This window comes from Elephantulus edwardii, unplaced genomic scaffold (assembly GCF_000299155.1).
Source record: "Elephantulus edwardii isolate Elephantulus edwardi_28Jun2011 unplaced genomic scaffold, EleEdw1.0 scaffold00038, whole genome shotgun sequence".
Taxonomy (NCBI): Eukaryota; Metazoa; Chordata; class Mammalia; order Macroscelidea; family Macroscelididae; genus Elephantulus; species Elephantulus edwardii.
This window is the reverse complement of record NW_006399788.1, coordinates 18,830,521-18,848,760: the sequence shown is the minus strand read 5'-3', so window position 1 is coordinate 18,848,760 and position 18,240 is coordinate 18,830,521. Positions and strand designations below refer to the sequence as shown.

Below are 18,240 nucleotides of genomic sequence, written 5' to 3'. Positions count from 1 at the left end.
CTTACAATCCCGAAGGCTCATAATTTGAATCCACCAACTGCTCCGTCGGAGAAGGATGGGCAATGTCCTCCCATGAGATTAACTACTTCTGAAAACCCATCACAGCGCCAGCTGTGGGTTGGTTCTGACTTAATGGTATATGACAACAACTCCTTATTTCATTGTTGTTGTTGTTGTTGTGTACCATCGAGTTGGAACAAAGCCATGGCTGACCCTCCAGTGGGTTTTCAAAGAAAGTGAAGCACATTGGAGGAGACTGCCCATCCTTCTCGCACTTATTACTGTGGTCATATTTACATTTAGAACATTAAAACATGATGTTGTTGTTGTTATGTGCTGTTGAGTGGACTACAACTCATAGCAACTCCATGTATAATAGCTCTGAACTCTGCCTTATCCTGAGCCAATCTCTATACACATGCACACATTACACCAGTTACTGTGTTAATTCATCTCATCCAGTATCTTCCTCTCTCCACCTTTCTAAGCATAATATCCTTCTCCAAGGACTGGTCCTTCCTGGTCCTGGTCCTTCCTGGTCATGTGCCCAAAGAATGTGAGATAGAGCTTTGAAATCATTCTCTCCAGGACACCATGTAAATCACTCTCTCCTCTATTCTCTTGGCAGTCCATGGTATGTTCAATTATCTTTCTAGCACCACAACTCAAAGTCATTGTTACAAAGCTTTTGCCTTGTTTATTGAACATACTATTATTCATCCACTAATGCTTTCACTCAACCAACATTTATTTGATACTTGTTCTATCAGGCCCTCGTCTAGTCCCTAAAGATTGAAAGAAGAGTAAAACAGAACTGCTGCAATAAGGAATTCTGTTTAGAAGAAAAATTAGACATGTGACTAATAATTATATTATTATATATATATAATAATAAATTAGACATGGTGGACTAATAAAAAGAAGCTGTACTGCAATCTTAAAGGCACGCAGTTCACTTTGAGGCCACCAGCTGCTCTCCCAGAGAAGGATGGGCAATCTCCTCCTGTGTGATTAATGGCCTCTGAAAAACCACCAGAGGGCCAGCTATGGGCTGGTTCTGACTCTATGGTACACAACAACAACTTTATAATACAGTATAGACTTTTGGAGACTTTCTTAGAAAGTTTGCATTTATACTGAGTTGTAAAGAATGAACATACTTTTGAAAAGCATAAAATGAAGAAAAACATCCATGAGGAAGGAAACAAGTTTTTATAAAATTTGGAGGCATGAAAGAACCCAGGATACTTGACTGGAGGGCAGAAGATACTGGGGGTGGGGGAGGTTGTTGTTGTTGTTGTTGTTGTTGTTATGTGCCGTCGAATAGTTTGCAACTCATAGCGACCCTATGTACAACAGCCCTAAACCCTGTTCTATCCTGTGCCAATCTCATTGCCTCTGACACACCCATCCCAATTACCCCAGTCACTGAATCAATCTACCTTATAGAGGGTCTTCCCCTCCTGTACTGTCCCTCCACCCTACCAAGCATGATGTCCCTTTCTAAGGACCTGTCTCTCCTTACAACATGTCCAAAGTATGTCAGATGAAGCTCCAGAATCCTTGCCTCCAAGGAATATCCTGGTTTAACCCTCTCTAGGATGAATCTGTTTGTTTTCTTGGCAGTCTATGGCCCATTCAATACTCTTCTCCAGCACCACAGCTCAAAAGCATCAATTCTCCTTCTATCTTCCCTAGTCATTGTCCAACTCTCTGATGCATAACAAGTGATTCCAAGGACCATGGCCTGTATCAGATGCACCTTAGTCTCCAGAGAGACACTGTTGCTCTTGAGTACTTTAGAGAGGTCCCTAACAGCAGACTTTCCCATCGCAGTACGTTTTTTGATTTCCTGGCTACTGGTGCCAAGAGTGTTGACCGTGGAGCCGAGCAAACTGAAGCTGTGAACAATCTCAATCTCTTTGCCATCCATCCTGATGCTACCAATTGGTCCAGTGGTGAGAATCTTTGTGTTCTTAACATTGAGCCTCAGTCCATACTGAAGGCTGCAGTCCTTGACCCTCTGCTGCAAATGCATGAGGTCCTCCTCAGTTTCAGCAAGCAGGGTTGGGCCATCTGCATAATGCAGACTGTTAATAGATCTTCTACCAATCCTGATGCCACACTGCTCCTAATAGAGTCCAGCCTCGAGGATAATCTGCTCTGCATACAGGTTGAAAAGGGGGGAGGTGGGAGGGCTGAGTTGTAAGTATTTAGAAAAAGAATATACATGGACACTAAAGAAATCATTTAAAGGAATTTCATAGTACACTGTTAGAAATAATCCCCTTTGTGATGGAAATAGACTGTCAGATAAATCAGAATTCGTTAATAGAGATAAAAATAATTTTAAATTGAATTTATGGGCAGGTATTTCTTGCACTGAAAATGATGTGTCTATTTACTTATATAGCATGCATAATTCCTAGAAAAATGTTTGTAAAGGACTTCTACTAAAGAAAGTTTTGAAACATATATAAAGGTAAAAATAATAAATAAACCTTCATTTACCCATTCTTCGTTAAGATTCAGTAATGGTGAACATGTTAATATATGTATTTCATCAACACTTTCCCCCCTTTCTTATTTATATTTCTATTCTTTTGTAGTATTTGAAAGCAAATTTCTTATACAATTTCCTCCTTAAACTCCTTTATAAGTGTTAAAAAATAAGTATATTTTCATACATAAATGTAAGGCTATTATCTCATGCAACAAAATTAATAGTTACTTCTTAACATCATGTGAAGTCCATCATTTAATTTCCCTGACTACAGAAAGAAATGTATTTTATTCTAATCCTTTTAATACCTTTTGTTTTATGCTTTAGCTCCTTTCACTACTGAATTATTGTTTTGTTTAGGAGATTTTGTAGATTTTTTTTTCTTTTGCCATAAAGTGGAAATGCTAAATCATATATTACACGTAAATTAACAAAATTAGAAAGAAATACACGCTGAATCTTCAAGTGTTTTTAAAACTTTTGTTAGGTATAATGGATTATGATAAACATTATGTAAAATACAAACATCTCAATGCACACTAATGGTAGAATGAAGGGATCCACCATTGGAAAAATCAGTACCTCATATATTATCTAATCCCAAATGTTGCACTTTTGCGGTAACACATACAGAACAGACTTATCACAAGCCTTAGCTTATTACACAAAAGTCCAAAGATAGAAAACTGGAAGAATTTTTTTCCTTTTTAAATTGAGATTTAAATGAAAGTCTGTAGAGAAGTTGGATTTCCATTCATTCATTGTTGCACACTTTCCTTCCTGCCCACCCGCTAAGCCCCCTCCCCCAGTTCTTTCATTAAGCAGTTGTTCCTCCATGATGCAACACCTCAGACAATAACCTCTTAAGACAGAAATATGTGGCAAAAAAAGTTTGCCTTTTTTCACACAGTTACCAAAGTCTCCCTTATAACACCAGCACATATCACATGTTGGGGAAAATACTCGAAGAAATCCCATAAGCGGACAATAATAGTAGTGCTTCTTACATTTACTATGGGTTACAAATGAATTTAATATTGTTCTCTTCTAAACTGAAGCAAGTCTTCCCTTGAGTCAAAAGTTCAGGGAGAAAAACAGGTAAAAATAGCTGCCCCACTATCCTCTGGAGCAGTTCTTTTTTTTTGCTTTGCTTCATGCCATTGGAAATTCTTAAGAAACTGAAAACTTGTAAGGTCAATTTCTGTCTTTATTATCCTATACCCCAGATTTACTCTATCATTTTCTCCTAGTACATAGTTCATAGCACCTAAGGTTTTTGCTATCCCCTTTATTTCCTATAAAATGGATACTGGATCTAAGTTTTTGCCTTTATTTAAGTTCAACTATTGTGGAAATAGTTCTTTATAGGTGATGCTGTGTACTTTATGTGGCATCAAATCAGTCCATGTAACGTATGTATCTTCTGCTCTTAGTGTTAATTAGTTTGATTTGTAGATTCAGAAAGTGACTGCAATAAATTTTAACATTGCAAAGTCATACAGCATCATTCATCCTAATGGTCTTAGTGAAGTGTTGGGAAATGTTAGGGAGGAGGAGAGGCCTTTGGCCAGGGCAGATCGAGAAAAAGAGAAGCAGGTAGAATAAAAAAAACCCAAAATTCATCAATATGCCATCTAAAAGACACACCTAAAAAGTGAACATAAAGACAGACTAAAAACAAAAGCATGGGGGAAAAAAATATACCAAGCAAATGGCAACCAGAAAAAAACAGGAGTAGCGATATTAATCTCTAATAAAATAGATTTTAATGCAAAAACCATCACAAAGGACAAGGAAAGTCACTACATAATGCTTAAAGGGCCAATAGAACAAGAGGACATAACAATAATAAATATCCATAAAACAAATGATAGAGTTGCAAAATATGCAAAACAAACATTAAAAACCTGAAAAAAGGAAATAGGCAACACCATTTTAGTAGTTGGAGACTTCAATACACCACTCTCAAGAAAAGATAGAACTATGAGAAAGAAACTCAACAAGGATGCTGAAGAATTAAACCACATGATAAAAACAACTTGAACTCATAGATGTAATAGGCTAATGCACCCAAAAAAAGCACAGTATACCTTCCTTTTTTATTTTTTTTTTAATAAATGTGCATGGAACATTCTTGAGAATAGATCACATTTTAGGTCACAAGGCAAGAATCAATAAATTAAAAAACATAGAAATAATACAATGCATCTTCTCAGATCACAAGGCTACAAAATTAGAAATGAATAAAAGGATAAATGAGAAAAGAACCATATATTTGGTAGGTACTTGAAGAAATAAAAAAGAGTTTCTTGAAACAAATGACAATAAAAATACAACTTACCAAAACCTCTGGGAAATAGCCAAAGCAGTAATCAGAGGTGAATTTATAGCAATAAGCAAACACTTCAAAAGGGAGGAAAAAATGACCATTGACTCTCTAATCCAACATCTCCAACAAACTGAAAAAAAAGAAAGAAAAAAAAACCCCCAAAAAACCAAGAAGCCCAACATCCTCAAAAAAGCAAAACAAAATGGAAATCATAAAAATTAGGGCAGAAATAAATTAAATAGAAAACAGAAAAGAATTGAAACCATCAACAAAACTAGGAGATGGTTCTTCAAAAAGGTCAATAAAATCTACCTACCACTAGCAAAACTAAGAAAGGAAAAGAAAGTAAAGACACAAATAATCCGAATAAAAGATGAAACAGGCCACAACAGAACCAACTAAAATAAAAAGGCTAACAATAGAATATTACAAAAAATCTATTTTGGTCTAGTGGACAGAAACTTATGCTACCAAGCCCAAGGTGGATGATTTTAAACTGCAGCCTTCAGGCCTGATTTTAATTGTTTTTGGTCAAATATTCTTCTAAGTGGTATAGCATTGGTCTGTGTATTGCTGTACTGAGGTAACTTGGGGTTGCTGTGATGCTAAACACTGTGAAACTGCTGTGCCAAATGTGATAATAGCAGAAGTGGCATCTACTTCTGAAATGGCTTGGCTCTGGAAACTCTTTGAACAGTGCTCAGGTCTTTCGTTCATAAGGTTGCTATGAGTCATCTACAACTCAACAGCACCTAACAACATACTCAAACAAATATGAAAACCTAGAGGAAATGGACAAAGACATAGAAACTCACAATCTACCTAAATTGACAGAGACCAAAATTGAACACCTGAACAGATCCATTACAAAAGAAGAAATTGAAAAGGTAATAACTTTCAGCCAAAAAAAAAAGCTCTGGACCAGATGGTTTTACAAGTGAATTTTGTTAAACATTCAGAAAAGAACTGTCACCAATTCTACATAAAGTATTTCACAGAATAGAAAAAAAATGGAATCCTCCTAGACTCATTCTATGAAGCAAATATAACCTTGATACCAATGTCAGGTAAAGACACCACCAAAATAGAAAACTATAGGCCTATGTTCTTTCATGAACATAGATGCAAAAATTCTGACTAAAATCCTGGCCAATAGAATCCAATGATACATTAAAAAAAAAAAATCACCATGTCCAAATGCCAGGATGGTTCAACATAAGAAAAATAATCACTGTAATAACTCTCACATTAACAAAGCAAAGAACAAGGAAACACATGATCCTATCAATCAATGCAGGAAATGGCTTTGACAAAATCCAACACTGTTTCCTGATTAAAACACTCAATGAAATAAGAATAAAGGGGAATTTCTTCAAGTAAAAAGTATATACGCAACCTCAAGAGTCAACATTGTTCTCAATGGAGAGAGGTTAAAGGAATTTCCTTTGAGAACAGGAACAAGGCAAGGATGCCCACTATCACTTCTTCTATTCAATATTGCATTGGAAGTCTTAGTGATAACAATAAGACAAGAGAAATAAATAAGAGGTATCCAAATTGGCAAAGAGGAGGTAAAATTATCTCTATATGCAGATGATAGTATACTTTAGAAAACTCTAAAGACTCAGCAAGAAAACTACATAGTTGACCAATTCAGCAAAGTGGCATGACTCAAGATCAATATACAAAAATCAATTGGATTTCTTTACAATGACAAAGAGAATACAATAATGGAGCTATGAAATACAATACCCATCAAAATAGCTAATCACAGACTAAATACTTGGGAGTAAATTTAACTAGAAATACAAAGGATCTGTTAAAAAAAATTACAAAACATTACTGCAGGAAACAAAAAGAGACCTGGATAAATGGAAGAATATACCTTGCTCTTGGATAGGAAGACTCAATATTGTGAAAAGGACAATTCTGTCAAAGGCAATCTACATGTTCAAATCAATCCTAACAAAAATACCAGTTCCATTCTTCAATGAGATGGAAATGGCAATTTCCAATTTCATCTGGAATGGAAAGAGCCTCCAAATAAGTAAAGCACTACTTAAAAAGAGACACAAGGTAGCAGGTGTCTCACACCCTGATTTCAAATCCTACTACACAGCTGTGGTGGTCAAGTCAGCATGGTACTGGTATAATGACAGACACATCAATCAATGAAATAAAATTGGGAACCCAGAAATCAGCCCATCTACTTATGGTCAACTGATTTTTGACAAGAAGATGAAATCAGGTAAGTGGAGAAATTACAGTCTTTTTAACAAATAGTGTTGATACAATTGGAAAATTAGCTGCAGAAAACTCAAGCAAGACCCACATCTCACACCATATATATATCTCAAAAAAAACCCAAAACTCAAAGTAGATCAAGGACCTAGGACTAAAACCAAGGACTATAAACGTCATCAGAGAAAAGCTTGGAAGAATTCTAGAAGCCCTAATCCACAACATGAACCATCTTCTAAGCATCCTGTAAAACCTCCAACCAGCAGAGGATAAAATACAGGAATTGGACGTTCTAAGAATCAAATCCCTATGCACATTAAAAAACTTCTCCAATCCTTTAAAAAGAAAAGTCACCGACTGGAAAGAATGTTTGGTAATTACATGTCTGATAAGGGTCTTATTTCTAGAATTTATAGAATACTCAAACATCATAACACATCACAAGATAAAGGTAAACAACCCAATCACAAAATGGGCACAAGATATAAACAGACACTTCACCAAAGTAGACATTTAGATGGCCAACAAATACATGAAGGAATTTTCAAAATCCCTAGCTCTGAGAGAGATGCAAAGCAAAACAACTATGAGATATTATCTCACCCCAGTAAAAAATAGAAAAATTCAAGAGTAGCAAACATCAAATACTGACAAGGTAGAGGAGAAACTGGAAACCTTATTCACTGTTGGTGGGAGTGTAAAATGGTGCAACCATTATAGAAGGCAATTTGGCGCTTTCACAAAAAGTTGCAAATAGAAATACCACTTGACCTAGAAATTCCACTACTGGGAATGTACCTACCCTAAAGAAACCAGAACTGCTATCCAAGCAGATATATGCATACTCATGTTTATTGCTGCATTGTTCACAATAGCAAAGAGATGGAAACAACCCAAGTGCCCATCAACATATAAATCTATAGAGAAGCTGTGGTATTTTCACACAATCGAATGCGATGCAGCACTGAAAAACAATAAACTCATGAAATATTATACAAAATGGGTGACCCTAGAGGACATTATGTTGAATGAAATATCTCAGTCATGAAAGGAAAAATACTGCATGATTCCACAGTTCTAAAACAGGACTGACATAGGGGTTGGGGAAACAAAGAAAAGAGGGGATAAATAATGTACACTGCATTGAAAAAGATAAGGGAAAGAATTGCTTAAAAGAAATACATGATTAGGTATTATTTGCATAACAACACTACGGAATAAGAGCTGCATAGTAAAGTAGACCAGGAGAGGGGGCGAGAAATTGTACAACAATGAAAGAATTTTTTTCCCCCAAAGAGAAAAACAAACTTGGGACAGGGAGCAGGAAGGAAAATGTACAATGAATGAGAGGAAATCCAAGTTCTCTATAAACTTTCATTAAAATCTCAATTAAAAACATTTTTAAAAAGAAACTATTATAACAGAGATTCCAAACTGGTGATGTTCAATTCTACAACCCCTTCTATAGTAATAAGTAGAATTCTCTAAAGACATTACTCTAGGCCATGAAGTGAGGGATCTAAAATGGGAGCTCTGGTGGTCTAAAGGCAAGAAGCTGTGCTGCAATCCCAAAGACAGGCAGTTCAAGGCCACTAGTTGCTCTGTAGGAGAAAGACGGACAATCTCCTCCCATGCAATTAATTGCCTCTGAAAAACCTGCCAGATGATCAACTGCAGGTTGGTTCCAACTCGACGGTACGTAACAACAACATATATAAAATAGAGGTACATGTAACTGATATACTATAAAGTATTCATACTTAAAATTTATAGCTTGATAAGGCCATACCCATAACTCCTAAAAGCTTCCTCACTCCTCCTTCTTATTCTCCTTCTCACAGTTTCTATATTCATGTAACCATTTCTTTCATTATGTATTAGTTTGTATTTTCTAGAGTTTTATATAAAACAAATCATATAAAAAGTACCTTTTTGGTCTGATTTTTTTCCACACTGCCTAATTGTTTTGTGATGCATCCATCTTATGTGCATTGATGGTTTATTGCTATACTGAAGAGGTAAGCCAGTTTGTTTTACCCATTTACCTGTTGATGCATATTTGGGATGTTGAGGTTTTGGAGCTGTTACCAAAAAATCATTATAAAAATACTCCTATAAGTTGCATGAGCATAAGTATTCTTTCCTTTTGATTGAAAGCATATGGATCAGAATGCCAGGTCACGTGTTTTATCAAACTTTACACAAAATTTCCATTTTCTACTATTAGACTCATACTAGCAATATGAGTTCAAGTTTGTCTCACCCTCTTTATTGCTTAGCATAAAATGGTTTTCAATTGCATGACTCCTGGTGGCTAACACAGTGTATACTGCATTGGGCTGCTAATCAAACACGCACCGGCTCAAATACACTAGGCACTTTGCTGGACAAAGACAAGCAGCTTCTTCCTTCACATATTTACAGTTTTAAAAACTTGACTCAGGGTCACCACGGGCTGGAATTGACCCACAACAGTGGATTTTTCTCAGGAATCCCTGATGGTATAGTGTAATGTGTTAGGCTGCTAGTCGAGAGGTCGGTAGTTAGAATCCACTGGCGGCTCTGCAGACGTACAGTTTGGAAACCTGATAGAGGGGTACCGAGTCAGGCTCCACTTAGCGGCAGTGGATTTGGGTGATGATTCTGAACACCTTTCAGTGTTTTCATTTGCCACCTGTATGTCTTTTTTCATGATGTGCATGTTTCCTTGCCTTTCCCTTTTATTTTTGGTTATTCCCTTATTGTTGGGCTTGAGAATTCTCTACATAAAAATTCTTATTATCCTATGAGATATTAAAGAAGGGCTTATACATAAGTTTAAGGATATTTGCTGTCAAAATTCTGCAGGGAAAAAAAACTGTTGCACCTAGAAACCTGGGGTTTGCAGTAAAAGAATTTAAAAAAAAAATAAGGATGAAAAGAGATTTTTACTAAATCAATGGTTCTGTGGCAGGAAAAACTGCTCATCTATTCTGCACAGATGGATTCCCACACTGCAGCACCTTCAGGGGGCTTAGCATGTCTTTAGAAGGAAAATTGCAAATATCACAGACCAAAGCTTTCCTAAGTTCTTCACAGGGTCAGATGTGATGATGTACTGATCTACATATATCAATACTCTCTATAAATAATAAAAAAATTAGAGATTCTCAGATACATTAGTTTTCATTTTCTAGAGTTCTATATAAACAGAAACATACAGTTTGTATTCTTTTTATTCTCTGACTTCCTTCATGGGACACAATTGTTTAAGGTGAACTGATGTAGCTGTGTATGCGGGCTTTAGTGTTTTTTACTGCTGAGTAGCATTCCATATTTTACAACATCCTTGAAACCATTTGGAACCCAAACTGGCCTGGTATCCTTTTAGCAATCCTATGTGCGATTGGCACAGGACAGAGCGGAGTTTAGGGCTGTTGTACATAGGGTCGCTATGAGTCGCAGGTGACTCGACGGCACATAACAACAACAACAACATGTGAGTACCTGGTGACTCTCCCAACACCCTCCAGTAATAGCCCAGGCTAGAATTTTGTAAGGGATTGGCATCAAGCTGCCATCTTTAATTTGTTTAATTATCTTTATTTCTTTTTTATCACTAAACTTGGGTCAAATTTTCTGTTGCATAAATAAGGTAACTAGTAAATCCAAGACTTTATTTCTATGTGTTTTCTTCTAAAAAGGATATTACTTGTAGAGAAGCTAAATAGAATGTGACCCTCTACCAGAGGGCCACAAACATGAAATTTTCAGCTCAATATATTCATTACCTTGGGGGAAAAAAAGCTTTGTAGGTAGACATTTATTTTTATTACTTGTAATGGGATTTGTTATGCTTATTGTTCTTGAGTCAATTTCAATTCACAGTGGCCATGCAGGACAGAGTAGAACTGACCCACGGAGTTTCTGAGGTCATAAGGCTTTACGGAAGCAAGCTGTCATATCTTTCCTTAGTAGAATGGCTGGTGAGTGTGAACCACCAACCTTTTAGTTAACCAGTGAACACTTAAACACTGCACTACCAGGCCTCTTTGGAATCTAAGAGATATCAGTGAAAACTTTCAGAGAAAAATATGCGCAATACATTTTTCAGATAAATATTTCACTAGGGAATGACAAACTGCTCTATGTGAAACTTGAACCAGTTTTACAGATTATACAAAAATACATCAGTTCTATTGTTTCCAGGAGCCACAGAGTAAGCTCCTATTCATATAGACCCTACTTACAACAGAACATAACTGTGCCTGATCCTGCAAAATCTTCACAATCTGTGCTATGCTTAAGCACACTGTCACATGTCTCCACATCAATCACTCTCGTTTTCCAAGTATGATGTCCTTTTCCAGGGTCTGGCCCCTCCTGGCAACATGTTCAGAGTCTGTGAGATGAAGTTTCCAATGTTGTTGTAGTTTGGTATCAAGTTGACTATGACTCAGAATGACCATGTGAACAACAGAGCTGAAACTTGCCCTATCCTGTGCCATCTCCAGCATCTCTCATATACTTGAGTCCACTGTTAAAATCATTCATTCAACCCATCTTATTGAGGGTCTTCCTCTCTTTCTCTGACCCTCCACCTTTCCCAGCATGATGTTCTTTTCCAAGGACCGGGCCCTTCTAACAACATGCCCAAAGTATTTGTGACAAGTTTCAACAAATGAGTACTCTATAGTAACAACAACAATAACAAGAAGTTTTTCCTTAACTGTTTAAACAATACTGTAAATTTGCAATGCCTTACTCAGTACTTATAATAAACCGATGACATGATAATCTTCTACAATCACATAGAGATAAAGTGATAGCAACAGCAAGGACAATAGTTAAGGTTTCTATATCCAAATCTCATTTTCCACTATTCCCCACAGCCTCCCTAGAGGTAACTCTTCCCTGTTGTCCACATAACTCTGCATCTGATGTATCCAGACAAAAAGAGTTAATAGTGTGGTCCCAAGCTTACAAAAGTAGTCCAGTAATCAATATTAATATATTTTCTATACATAAAGAGGAACATATCATGATATATTTTTTTGATTCTGCCCTAAGTGCTGCTTCTTTAAAAAAAAAAAAAAGAAATTCCTTTAAGCCTTTATTTTTCCCTCTGAAAAATAGTTGACAAAGGGATAGGCTTACAATGAAACCATTTAAATGATACAGAAAACTGAGAATGGCTCACTCTGTGGTATCATTTCTTTGAGCACAATTGTTTGGATGAATTCTACTCTTTCCCATTATCTGAACACAACGTGCAGCAGCAAATTGCATTTTGTGGTAACAATGCATCTACATTGGCTAGAACTCTATTTTCAACTGCCAATAAAGGCGTTGGGGAAGCATTCAAACCTGGAGACAAATGGCTGTGCGAGGAAACACAGAGAGCACCTGCAAATGGGCTTGTGGGTATGCCTTATCTATGGGTAGCAATTGTGCTCAGATCTGCATCTTTTCCAGGAAAGTAAAAAATAAGAGTCCCAAGAGCTGGGAAAGCTTGCCATCACAGAGTTGTGCTGTAGCAGCAAGAAGTTAGATTGTACCTGAATTCGAGGAGAATAAAATAAAATTATTCTCTTCAACAGGTTAGCTCAGCTAGGTATTTTGAAATCCATTTAACAGTTTAATAAGCTCTGTTGAAGAAACTAGCCTGTAGTCGTGCTTAAAAGGAATCACTGTCACAGAGTCACAGTAACATCCCATGATGAAGGGAGACGAAATCATGGTATTCTTTTGAAAGCAAACTTATTTTTCTCATTCTATATGATGTAGATTTTATCTGAATATGCACCTAATATAGAATCAATTTATCATGCTCCTAATATTGCATGCAAAGCACTGCTCTAGATAATGGGACATAATAACAAATAAGATAGATATTAATATGGGTAAGAAAAGAGGACAGTGTTGTGACAGTGTATAATGAAAGGCTCAACTGATGACACAGTAGGTAAAGAATTGGGTTGTTAACTTCAACATCAGCAATTTGAACCCATCAGTCATGTCATGAGCGAAAGCCAAAGTAATCTCTTCCCACGAAGATCTGAATTCTCAGAAATTGGATGGAGGCTCATCATAAGTCAGGATTGACTCCCCAACAATCAATTAGTAGGGTTAACCTAATCTAAATATGTCAACATAAACAAAACAAAAATTATCCCAACTGAACCAATAAGTGACATCAAAATAAAGTTGGAAAAGATTGATGTTGTCAAATATTTCATTTTAACTGAATCTACAATCTCCATGGAAGCAGCCATCAAAAAAATCAAGTGGCATTATGTATTGGGAAAATCTGCTCCAAAGGCCCTCTTTTCAAGTTAAAGAACAAGGATGTCCCTTTAAATACCAAAGTGTGTCTAATCCATCACCATCATTGTTTTCAATTATTTCATCTGATTCTGAGAGTTGGAAAGTGAATAAAGAAGATCTGAGAAGAATTTATGCCTTTGAATTGTGGTGCAGGTGAAGGATATTGAGTATACTGTGAACTGATAATAGAACAAACAGATCTGTCTGGAGTGAAGTCCATTCAGCCAGAGTGCTCCTTAGAAGCAAGAATGCTGAGACTTAGTCTCACTTACTTTAGGCATGTTATCAGGAGTGGCTAATCTTTCTAAAAGGACATCATGCTGAATCATCAAAGGAGAGGACCCTCAAGGTGGATTGACACAGTGACTGCAATGGACGTATGCACAGCAGAAACTGTGAGATGGTACAAGATCACGCAGGGAGGGCTCCCTTAGTCACTGTAAATCAGAGCTGGCTGGATGGCACCAGCAACAACCACAAAACAACTAACAAATAAGAGACAAAAGTGTCAGAGAAAGCTAAAAAATACAGATGAAAAATGGGTAGAATAACAGAATTAAGTCTCTCCTTATTTCTTCTGCCTTGTTTACAAATCATTTTCCAGCAACTTATTTTTTTATTGAAATGTCTCGAGTGCTAATAAAAGCTATTTTATTAGATGAGTGAGAATTGATAGGAAAATAAAGTGTTCTCATTTTATTTTAAAATGAATAAATGAATAGCTTGATATGTTACAATAGTGTGTTAAAATTACTCATATATATGCCTATCTCTCGTCCATTAAGCAATGAATTTCTTTAGCACAAGGCCTGCCCTGTTCATCTTCATGTTTATTCATTTATTTGTTTACTCATTAAACATTCATTAAATGGCACAAGGGTTATAAAGATAAATTAGAGGCCATGGCCCTGAAAAAGCAGCTACTCTGGTCAGGGAGGAAAAACAATTAGTGGGATGGAGCAAGTACGAGGATGGAAACACACAAAGGGTAATAGGGGTGTAGGGGGAGAGCTGACCTAGTCTCAGGGTCTGGGTATGGGGTCAGAGAAGACTTGCCCAGAGGAACTGAGGCGGACTGAAAGTACACAGCAGAGACAACAAACAGCAACACGATGTAAACTTCTTAATCATATGCAAGGCTCTAAAGTGAGGGGCTGCTGTTCCTAGAGACTCAGGATCACAGCCTCAGGGGTCTTCAAGGTCAGAAAATAGCTCACAAAAATAATGTTCTACATCCTATTTCTCTGAGTAGTAACTGAGGTCTTAAAGGCTTTAAGTGGCCACCTAAAATGTGATTATTGGTCTGTCCCGGTCCAGAACAAAGAAGGATGAGAATTTTAAAAAAAATATGAACTTTATGAACTTTGTACGTAAACCACTATAAAATAAAATTTAAACAAAACAAAGCAAATCACATAGGCACAAGAATAATTGTTTCAAGGAACTAACGGATCACAAGTACTTCAACCTCCACAATGCTGAGACCAGGTTATCTAGATGGCACCTGACTAATATCACGGACTGCTCAAAAAGGGATTAGAAGAAGGTCCTTCACAGAGTGGGAGGAAAATGTGAAAACAAAAGTAAAAGTCATGAAAATGACCAAGCTGGCAGGTCTAATAGAGATTGGTGGAACCCTTGAGATTACGACCTGCAGTCGATTGCAGTCTAGACCTAAACTTTCCCCTGCAGCTCAATTGTCAGGTAAGCAATAGACAGGCTTATAAGGTGAACAAAAATCCTGACTCCTTAATTAATCAAACAAGATCAAAATGGCACCATTTGTCCAGGGATAAAGCTCAAAGGCAGCGAGAGAGGATAACAAGATGGATGGAAGCAAACATCACAGGAAAATATGAAACACAGTGTATATAAATGAAACACCATGTACATAATTTTAAAAAAGGAAATACAGTGTGAATGGGGAAAATTATAAAAATCGCAGGGAAGTAAGAAGAGTATCATTATCATTTGGAGACTGTAATTAAAGTTCTAAAACAAAATGTAATGAAAAGTTTAATGGAAAACTACTATCTTATGTAAACATTAACCCGATGATTTTAAAAAGTACAAGAGCTAGTAAATTTTTCTGAAAGAATGACTAGCCATAGACCCAGTGTTAGATAACACTGCAAGTGTAGACAGCATATGCTACAGCATGTTTATGATTACCTTTAAAACACTTCTCCTTGTTTGAGAGATGAAGAAGTTGACATTGGGAGAGGCTAAATGGCTTACCCTTGATCCTCTAGAGCTTTAAGCGACATGAGAACATAAACACTGGATCTGTTGGCCCCTGTTGCAAAGCTCTTTCTATACTTCTCTATTGCTTCTTTTAAAGCAGACAAACTTTCTCAGCTCAAAAGCACAGAAATCCCAGGGATAAATTGACTTGCTTCAATTCATGATAGCTGTGGCATGGAACGTGAGTTACATATTATGGTTAATGGGATGGTACTAAAAACTCTTTTAACTACAATAATTACAAGAATAGGTACAACTGAAACACCAGTATTCTCACACTGCCCTCCAAAATCAATTTCTTCCCTGTCCATGAGCTGCTGTCTTCAGCCAGGTTGCTACCTACCCATCCCCCCTCCACTAAGTCTTTACAATAATATCCAGACAAACTTTACTTTTAGTCATTACTATGAATGGCAGACAGGGTGCTCCACATTGTTTTGGATATCCTGTATAACCATCCAGAGTCATAATTACATGATTAAGCACTGCATCCTCTCCAGGAAATGTAGAGTGTCATAATTACCACTACTGGGAGGGGTGGAGGTAAACAATGTGCAATCACTGCTGTTGTCAAGGTTTTAAGCTTGAATCCAGGACTATATTGGTCCCCGTTAAAGAAGGGTGAGGCAAACTTCTTACTCTGGTTATGTTCATATCAGGAATATAACAAACTGTAATCAAGAATATAATCAAGAATATAACAAAACACTGATTGCCCTTAATGACCTTATTATTCTTTCATTAAATGTATTATGAAAACTGGGCAATGTGTTTTAGTAGTTTTTTGAGTGATGTACATATATAATGTATGGTTGACCTCTGTATTTAAATATGACTCTATTGGTAGAAGATTCCTCTCTTCATTTGTGGATAAAGGGACCATGTCTTTTGTTAAATTGTGTACATGTTAAAACACTGAGCTTCTTACTCCATCCACAAAATGAATTAAAAATTGATCACAGCATTAAATACACAACCTAAACTATAAAATTTCTAGAAAAATCCTTGTGAATTGGATGGGCAAAGATTTCTTACTAGGACCTCAAAAGTATGATATATAAAACTTGAAATTGCGAAAAAGCATCATTACCAGAATAAAGAAGTATCAAGCTGCAACGAAAAAAAAAAACCAAAAACAAAAAAAAACCCACCAAACTTGAAATTGCTAGACGGAGTTTCATTAAAATGAAGGACACTTATACTCCTAATGTCACCATTAACAAAGGACAAAGATAATCAGAAATTGGAGAAACTTATCTATAAATTGCTCATCTGTTAAAGGGCTTGCATCCAATAAAGTATTACCAAAACCCTATGATTTAAGATGTACAATTTAAAATGTACTCAAAATTTTGAAGAGGCATTTCATGAAAAGAAGATGGACCAATGACAAATAAGAACATGGAAAATGTGTCAAAATCATCTTGCCATTACAGAAATGCAAAGGAAAAAGTACACTAAGATAAAATACAAACAAATCATAGTGGGATAACAATATGTACCTATTAGAATAGCTAACATTTAAAAGACTGACCAAACAAACTGTTGGTGGGAACCACTGGAACTCTCAAGGAGGGAATGCACAAGACTACAACCACTTGGGATAAGTGCGCAGTTTCTTAAAAAACTAAACATGCACTTAACATATGACCCAGCAGCCATTCCAATCTTTACTATTTATGCAAGTAAAATGAAAGTACATCTCCACACAAAGACTTTAAATGATAACGTTCACCTGGTACTTTTATTTACAATACCACAAACCAGGAAATAATACAAATATCCCAACAAGTGGTGCACTGATAAAATAAAAAGAACATTGGTTGTTGTTATTGTTGTTGTTGTTGTTGTGTGCCATCGAGTCACCTGCAAATCATAGCGACCCGATGTACAGCAACTCTGAAGACTGCCCTGTCCTGAGCCAGTCTCACTGAGTCCAACACACCTAACTCCATTTTCCCAATTACTATATTATTCCATCTCATCCAGGATCTTCCTCTCCTGCGCTGTCTGTCCATATCATGCTTCCAAGCATGATGTCTTTGTCCAAGGTTGAGTCCCTCCTGACCATGTGCCCAAAGGATGTGAGACAGAGTTTCAAAATCCTAGCTTCCAAGGAGAGACTTGGTTTCACCCTCTCCAAGACAGACTTACTTGCTTTCTTGGAGGTCCATGATATATTCAAGACTCTACTTCAGCACCACAACCTGAAGCCATTGATTCTTCTCCTGTCATCCTTAGGCACTGTCCAGCTCTCTGATGCATAGCAAGTAATGGCAAAGATCATGGGCTAGATTATGCTCACCTTAGTCTCTAGAGTGATATCGTTACTTTTCAGTACTCTAGATAGGTTCCTGACAGTGGATTTTCTCAATGCAATTCGTCTTTGATTTCCTGACTACTGGTGCCAAAAGCGTTAATTGTGGAGCCTAGCAAGCTGTAATTGTTAATAATCTCAATCTCTTCTCCATCTATCATGGTTCCCAGTAGTGGGAATCTTTGTCTACACAAAACAATATACATTAATTCAAAATAATTATCAACAAAAGATGCCAGACATGAAAGACAAAGTGCTGTTTAATTTTATAAAAATCTTTTTTTAAAGTAATTTTTTATT

The 18,240-nt window shown here is 36.6% G+C and overlaps 1 protein-coding gene across 2 annotated transcripts in view; it reads right to left on the bottom strand.

The window, feature by feature from the left end:
* LOC102856699 (mitochondrial peptide methionine sulfoxide reductase-like) overlaps window positions 1-18,240 on the bottom strand; it is a 619,405-nt gene that overhangs the window by 248,181 nt on the left and 352,984 nt on the right. The gene's annotated exons all lie outside the window — the stretch shown is intronic.